Source organism: Coffea arabica, chromosome 5c (genome assembly GCF_036785885.1).
Source record: "Coffea arabica cultivar ET-39 chromosome 5c, Coffea Arabica ET-39 HiFi, whole genome shotgun sequence".
NCBI lineage: Eukaryota > Viridiplantae > Streptophyta > Magnoliopsida > Gentianales > Rubiaceae > Coffea > Coffea arabica.
In genome coordinates this window covers 27,921,102-27,929,786 of record NC_092319.1, presented here as the reverse complement: position 1 = coordinate 27,929,786, position 8,685 = coordinate 27,921,102, and the positions used below count along the sequence as shown (strand labels likewise).

Below are 8,685 nucleotides of genomic sequence, written 5' to 3'. Positions count from 1 at the left end.
AGCTTGCCATTCTTTCGAAAACTCAGGATATATATATATATTTTTCTTCGTGTAAAGCATGGACAAATTCAAGTGTGAGATTACACCAATATACAATCAAGGGGGAAAACTTAGTTTAGAAAATGTTAATCTTGTATTAACCCATCATACACAAAGTTCAACCACTCATTAGTTATTCACAAATTTTCAAATGTGAAATTCAAGTAAAACTCACCCTTTTACCAAAATCGGAAAATTACACATATTTAAAGCATATATATATATATCTTACTTCCACTCATTGCTTACAAATAAAACTAGTACATCCTAGTTTTTCTTTAAATTTTCAAAGCAGAATATCTTTAGAAGATATGTGGGCGGAAAATACATTTTATTCCTTTGTACTTTTATCTTGGTTCAAAATCATCACACATGGAGTTCGACTATCAAATCTCGGTCTCTTACCCTCCATAGCCTGTACTAATAATTATCTCAATTCTTTCCACACTTACAAATATAATGATAATTCAAATTCATCCAATCTTTCACTACAAATCTCTCATCCCATATATTCCTTCAATATAACATCACCTAATTCCTCAGTTTCTTCTGCAAGTCCCAAAGAAGAACTCCCAAATAATATATTTTTTTAACCCCTAAGATACAATAGATCCTTGTCACATAATATCCAAATTAATCCCACAGTCAAGCATCCTAAACTTTAAGCCTAGGATACGCTACAGAGATCTGAAGCCTAAGCTCTGATACCAACTGTGACGCCCCACATCTCCCTAAGGCGGACCAAAGGGTATCCGCGGACGCCTGCCCAGCTCACGCCAGGACTCAAGCAATTCCATCCAAATTCAAACCGAACTAAACACTTCGATGAGAGCAACATGAATACAATAATGCGGAAGCGTTCAACTTAATAAGTCACTTAATGTATAACCAGTACATCGGTAAATCATGAAACGACTTAAATTCAAAGTACACATCAGGGCCCAAACTTTTCAAGTTTACAATTTCCAAAAGTACAACCCAAACCAGGGCCTAGTCAAAATATATATAACAGGAGTCTTAACAAAATTCAACGGATGGTTTCTCCATATTTCTCCAAGAGTCGGTCCTGTTAAGGAAAACAAAACTATAGGGTGAGCTAACGCTCGTGAGGCCAAGAACACACATGCAAGCACGTAATCAAATAACAATCCCAACTTTAATAAGTAAAGCCATGTCTTTTCAATAATCAATCTATCAAACAGGAAAAAGTAATCAGAAACAATTCAAGGATATAGTAGCTCTCAGGAGCTAAGTTCCACTCGATCTGTCGATGTCATTCGTATACTTTCCCGCATTGACCCTCCTGTCAACCGGGTCGGTATTTCCATTTCCGTAGATCACCACTTTCTTCCCTCCGTCCACCGTACACCCCAAGGGCCCACAATGACCATAATTGGGCGATACTCAACGAGTATGCCAAGCAAGACCTCTTATTAGGTCGAGCTTATGTGTATCTCATGGCTCATCCAAATCCCCGACCAAGCCCATTGCTGGCTCGAGTCTAAGGACGGCCTATGAGTTTGGGCGTCCCCCATTCATTTGGTAGTCGAGGAGATTCACTCCAACGACACAAGCATTCATGACATGACATTGCATTTCATTCATTCATTCAATACATTTCATTCATTCATTCATTCATTTGAAATTAGAACGAGTGCGATAAAGTACGCACCCGCCCTTATTTTTAAAACTCCCAACAAGTATCACAAATAAGCAAGTATCAAATTCATACACTTGACACTCACCGAGCAATTCAATAAGAATTATTTTCTGGGAGTTCAAGTGTCCGCGGTGAGATCCTCTTGAAGGTCTCCTTGCGCGCCTGGCAATTTAATAGCGAATAATCATACAATTAACCCACTTATCAAGAAGATTGTACATTAGTACAATCTAAGGATTATTTCGCAAAAAGGAACCTCAATTACACGTAAATCGAGGTTCAACTTGCCTTTTATCATGTACAATATTATTTGAGTTTTGATCATGAAAATCGTAAACAAAACGTTTAAGAACATCAAAAGAATAAAGAGTTTTTGAAAAACTCTATTTCTTTGAAATTGGAAAATTTTCCAGTTTTATGATGAATCTTTGAAAAATCATAACTCGCTCGGTATAAGTCGAGAATTGGAAAACTTTATACCGTTAGAAACCTCTTAGAGAGTACTATAAGTTCCTAGAATACACTTTTCCATGAATCGAAGTGGAAAGTGATCAAAAATGGGTTTGAAGACGCCGCTTCAGTTTACAAGGCAGAATTGAGTTGGATTTCGGCCAACTTTGAAAATTCGGCACGATTCGCACGTTGCAAACCGGCCTCTGAAATTTTCAGCTCAATTAGTGTTGCAAGTGAAGTGTATGACAAAACAAGCGGATCAAGAATCGGAGTTTCGAGTACCGAGATACGGTAGCCCGAAGTTGGGGAAATTCAAGACTGGATGAGAATTTTCCAGATTTGAACCTCTAACTTTAGTAATTCAATTGGGTATCGAAACGAACTTGAATCGGCACCAAAATTGGCAGTATTTCAATAATATATGGAAAGTATCTCTCTATCGAATTTCGGGGAAAAATACCTTCGGCAAGGTAGTTAATGAGCCAACCGAAGTTCAAGAAAATTCCTAAGGCATTCTGCCTTTGACTTTCATTTCCCAAATTTCCAATCGTTTAACCAAGAAAGTTATCCAACCATGGTTCATTTGTGAAATAAGGGTCTAAGATATACCCATGATACCTTTGGTAAGTGTTTAATATCAAAAACATCAACTAACAAGTTCACTCCAAGATTTGGTTCCAAACCAGTCCAACATTAGGGTTTTCCAAAACAGAGCAGACCGCTTGTTTCAGTCACAACTCAGTCAATATAGCTCGAAATCGAGCGTGGCTTATGCCGTTGGAAAATAAATTCATAGAGTTAAAATATCACAGAAGAAATCATTCCCAAATTCGGCACCCACCTGGTTCAAATTCGGGCATCAAGTTGCTGCCTGAACACTTCATTCCAGATGAACAGAGTGACAGGACAGCGAACTTAAAACATTTGGTTCGACTTGGTCACAAAGAATCAGAAAGTGCATTATATACCAAATTAAAGCTAGGAATGTCTAGTTTCAAATGCCACCGACGGCACATGATTTCGACATCCGAGGACAGAGTTATAGCCAAAATACTACTGCTGGTCAGAGACATACGCGAATCAGTTTCCAGATTTGCTGGTTTCGAAAAAAAAATTCATTTGCTCCATCAAACCTCAATATTTTCCAATGAAATTTTTCACACATCTAATACATCCTATAAACATCCAATCTAAGCCATTAAACCATTAAAATTTGGCCTGGAAATAGCCGAACATAGCAGGGGCAAAATCGGAAGTTTTAGCCTCTTACACCCAAAGAAGTTTCCACTAATTACCCATCACTAATGCATCATTATAATCACTAAACCAACAATATAATCACCATTAATCATCACATCAGCAACAACAACCCAAGTGTGGGAATTCCAAGAGCCCACAATCACATTTTTACACCATAAACAAGTAACTAAGTGCATCCATGAGCTTAATCTTGTCACATAATCTCCAAAAGATAAGAATCCAAGGGTTGATCATTACCTACTCCTTTGGTTTGCAAGGTCAGAATTTTCGGCCCTCTTGAAGCTCCAAATTCGCGCCAGAGTTAATCATGACCGAGCAACGACGAGTGAGGCGCTTCATTCAGGGCTTGAACGTTGAGATCCAGAAGGACCTCGCGGCGGCTCAAATTACCACGTTTAGCGAGGCTATGGAAAAAGCCCAACGGGTCGAGAGTGCACGGCTTCAGGTCCGAAACTTCCAGGCTAAAAAGCGTGGTTTTCCTGGGAGTACATCTGGACAGGGTGATGAGAGCACTCCCTCTAAGTTTGGACGAGGCACGGGAGGTGGTCGACAGTCCGGATCAGGCAGAGGGACTCCGTTTAGAGGTGGTCAAGCTGGGCGAGGACCGAGGGGAAACGTTCAGAGTGGCTCGGCTTCTGCACCTCGTGGTCCCTGTGGGCACTGTGGGAAGACAAACCACACAGAGGACAATTGCTGGAGGAAATTGGGGAAATGTCTGCGGTGTGGAAGTGCAGACCATCAGCTGGCTACATGCCCGGTCCTGAAACAAGACGGAAAGGGGAGCCAACTACCGTCGAGAACCAATACTGGATCGGCCAAGGGAGACGGATCCAAACCAAAAGTTCCGGCTAGGGTATATTCCTTAGAGCCTCACCAGATCCCAGAGTCTTCCGAGGTGGTGGAAGGTACGATCCCTATTTTCCACCGCTTTGCCAAAGTTTTAATTGATCCTGGTGCCACTCATTCGTTTGTTAACCCTGATTTCATGTGTGGCATCGATATAAAACCTGCTAGCTTACCATATGACTTAGAGGTTAGTACACCTACGGGGAATCAACGTTTGGTGACTAGTATGGTTTATAAGGATTGTGATGTATGGGTAGGTGAGCGAAGGTTTTTAGGAGACCTGATTAGCTTGTCCATAAAAGGGTACGACGTGATTTTGGGAATGGACTGGTTAGCCAAATATAACGCCCAACTGGACTGTAAAACGAAAATAGTTGAATTTCGCATTCCGGGCGAGGCAACCTTAAGGTTAGATATAAGAGGTAGATTAGCCTCGTCTGCTCTCATTTCGGGCATTCGAGCTAGGAAACTGATAAGTAGAGGGGCGCAAGGCTATTTGGCCCTTCTAATTAATACCCCTACGGATAAGTTAAAAGTGGAAGACGTGGCCATAGTGAGGGAATTTTCGGATGTGTTTCCTGACGAGTTAGTAGCCCTACCTCCGGAACGAGAGATAGAATTCCGAATAGATCTTTTACCTGGAACCGCACCTATCTCCAAAACCCCTTACCGAATGGCGCCCGCAGAACTAAAGGAGCTTAAGTTGCAATTACAAGACCTTTTGGAGCGGGGATTCATCCACGAGAGTGAGTCTCCTTGGGGAGCTCCGGTCTTATTTGTGAAGAAAAAGGATGGAACGTTGAGGATGTGTATTGACTATAGGGGGCTGAACAACGTGACGATCAAGAACAAGTATCCACTGCCTCACATTGACGAGTTGTTTGACCAGCTGCAAGGAGCAGTGGTCTTCTCGAAGTTGGACCTCCGACAGGGATACTATCAGTTATTGATAAAGAAGGAGGACATTCCGAAAACTGCTTTCAACTCGAGATACGGGCATTACGAGTTCGCCGTTATGCCCTTTGGATTGACTAATGCTCCCGCCGCCTTCATGGACTTAATGCATAGGGTTTTTAAACCCTACCTGGACCGATTTGTCATGGTGTTTATTGACAACATTTTGGTCTACTCTAAGTCACGCGAGGAGCACGAGGAGCATTTGAGAGTGGTGTTGCAGACATTGAGGGAACATCAGCTATACGCCAAGTTTAGCAAATGCGAGTTTTGGTTGGAGAAAGTGGCGTTTCTAGGGCACGTGATCTCCCACGAAGGTATTGCAGTGGACCCGGCGAAGGTTGAAGCTGTGACCAATTGGAAGAGGCCAGAAACCCCCACGGAGATTCGTAGCTTTCTAGGGCTAGCTGGGTATTACCGAAGGTTTATTAAAGATTTTTCCAAGTTGGCCGGACCATTAACTGATTTGACAAAGAAGCATGGCCAGTTTATCTGGAGCGGTCGATGCGAAACAAGTTTTCAGGAATTAAAGAAAAGATTGACCATGGCTCCGGTATTGGTCTTGCCAAATGGAGTGGACGGGTTTGCGGTATATGCGGACGCGTCGCGAGAGGGATTGGGATGTGTTTTGATGCAGAACCGGAATGTGATTGCTTTTGCCTCTAGGAAATTGAAGCTTCACGAGCAGAACTATCCAACCCATGACCTGGAATTAGCCGCTGTTGTATTTGCTCTGAAAAAGTGGAGGCATTACCTATATGGGGTGACCTTCGAAGTGTTTTCGGATCACAAAAGTCTTAGATATCTTTTCTCCCAGAAGGAACTGAACATGAGACAACGGCGATGGATGGAATTTCTGGAGGACTACGATTGTACAATCAACTACCATCCGGGAAAGGCAAATGTAGTAGCGGATGCCTTGAGTCGTAAAGTGCAAGTGGCAGGGCTAATGATCAAGGAATGGGATTTGCTAGAATCCGTGTGCGAGTGGAAACCCTGTCTTGGGAGCCATAAGGTAATATTTAGCAATGTAAGGGTTACATCCACTCTACTGGAACGTATAAAGGAGGCGCAAGGCAAGGATTTGATGGTGCGGAAGTGGAGAGAGAAATTGGAGAAGGGAGAAACTACGGACTTTAATTTGAGTCCTGAGGGTATTTTGAAATACCGAAATCGAATGGTGGTACCAAAGGACGAGTCTTTGAAAGCGGAAATTCTAGAGGAAGCTCATCGATCCAAGTATACAATCCATCCGGGTAGCAGCAAGATGTATCAAGACCTGAAAGGAACCTATTGGTGGGATAATATGAAGAGGGAAATAGCTCAATACGTGCAGAAATGTCTCATTTGCCAGCAAGTGAAGGCGGAGCATCAAAAACCATCGGGTTTGTTACAACCCTTGGAGATACCCGAGTGGGAATGGGAAAACATCACTATGGACTTCGTTTCAGGTTTACCAAGGACGCAAAGAGGACACGATGCCGTTTGGGTGATCATTGATCGATTAACCAAGTCGGCCCATTTCTTGCCGGTGAACATGAAGTACTCAATGGATCAGTTGGCCCGACTGTACATGGACGAAGTAGTAAGACTACACGGTGTTCCTGTGAGCATCGTTTCCGATCGGGATCCACGGTTTGTGTCGCGATTTTGGCAGAAGTTCCAAGAAACCCTGGGGACGAAACTCAACTTGAGCACTACTTATCATCCTCAGACGGATGGCCAGTCAGAACGGACAATTCAAACTCTCGAGGACATGCTGCGAACGTGCATCTTGGATTTTGGAGGCAGTTGGAGTCAGCACATGACCTTGGTGGAGTTCGCGTACAACAATAGCTTTCATTCGTCGATTCAAATGGCTCCGTACGAAGCTCTCTACGGACGCAAGTGTCGCTCACCGATTTACTGGGACGAAGTTGGTGAAAAGAAGGCACTGGACCCGACAACTATTCCATGGATGGAAGAGGCTCACGAGAAGGTCAAGTTGATAAGGCAACGGCTTCAAACCGCCCAGAGTCGCCAGAAGAGCTACGCGGATAACCGAAGGAAGGATTTAGAATTTGAAGTTGGAGATCAAGTATTTCTTAAGATCACACCCTTACGAAGTCTTACAATGGGGAAAGGAAAGAAACTCCAACCACGGTACGTCGGACCCTACAAGATCCTTCAGAGGGTTGGAGCGGTCGCGTATCGATTGGAACTGCCATCCAGTCTATCTCGAATCCACGATGTATTTCACGTCTCGATGCTAAAGAAGTACCATCCTGACCCATCTCATGTTTTACAACCGGAAGATATCGAAGTAGATGAATCACTGGCCTACGAAGAGAAACCGGTTCAAGTACTCGATCGAATGGTCAAAGAGCTCAGAAACAAGAAGATTCCGCTAGTAATTTGACTTTGCTCAAAACATGAAAGTTGTAGGTTTTGATGAGGTTGATGTGCCTGTAAAATTTCAGGTCATTTGGATTAATGTAGAATGAGTTATGACGAAATTACTGTAGCTGTTCTGCTTTGAGCAGAATGCGAAAACTGCGATAGTAATTGGTTTTTTTGACTGGTATTGGTTTGGATTTTGGAGTTGGTGTCTTCTTATGAAATGTAACTGGATGACTTAGCTAACTTATGCCTTTGGAATTTCGGCATTTGGACTTGTAAGGACTGAGATATACCGATTACAGTACTTTGTGTTTTGCGAACCTGTTTTAGGAATTCTGGGTTGGTATTTGGCATTTTCGACCTAGTTAAGCTAGGAACTGGATTGAGTGGTCTTCTACATTGTTGTAGCCCTGTTTCATAGCTTCGAAACGGTGGGTCTTACACCCCCAACCGATAATTGTAGTGAGAGTTGTACCATTACCGCATAATGAGTGTAAAACAGTTTTCTATTCGAGGCCAAGACTAAGGCCATTTTCTAATTTCTGGTTTGCTATTATGCTCATTTATGTATATGAAACCCTACTGGGGTTGTGTTTAGCATTGCTATATGACTCGTTATCGAGTCTCATTGCATTTGTTGCTTGATTCTAGGGCGTGACGGTAGCTCACGACGCCTTGGTGACCGCGGTGTATGAAACACCATTTTCTTACTTGGTGAGTATACTACTCACTTACTTGTTATAATGTGGCTTTGTGCTATGTGTATTTGATGCCTTGAAGGCTTACTTGGTTATTGGAAATGATTGAGGTGAGGGTGTACTTGATCGCCCTCACCCCTTGTGATTTTAGTTATGGCTACTGATTGTTTTACTGAAATACTGCACTGGATATATGAGATACTGCATTCCATTCGTGGAAACTGATTTGGTGTCGTTGGACGAGTATCCAATGGCTTTACTGCATTTATGAGCTCAACCCCGTATGGTAGTTAATTGGATCGAGCCGGCGAGGGCTTGGTCGTGAAAATTATCATGCCACGGGGACTGTACTGGGGAACCTTGTGGTAATGAGACCCTTGGTTCCGGTAAACTCGA

At 42.8% G+C, this 8,685-nt stretch overlaps 1 long non-coding RNA gene across 1 annotated transcript; it reads right to left on the bottom strand.

Annotated features, from left to right (window-relative positions):
• Positions 1 to 880: 880 nt before the first annotated feature.
• Positions 881 to 3,700, bottom strand: LOC140007483 (uncharacterized). The gene is made up of 2 exons (XR_011814795.1): positions 3,650 to 3,700; positions 881 to 1,105 (listed from the first exon to the last, which is right to left on the bottom strand). It is a non-coding gene; the product is annotated as an uncharacterized lncRNA (long non-coding RNA).
• Positions 3,701 to 8,685: the final 4,985 nt, after the last annotated feature.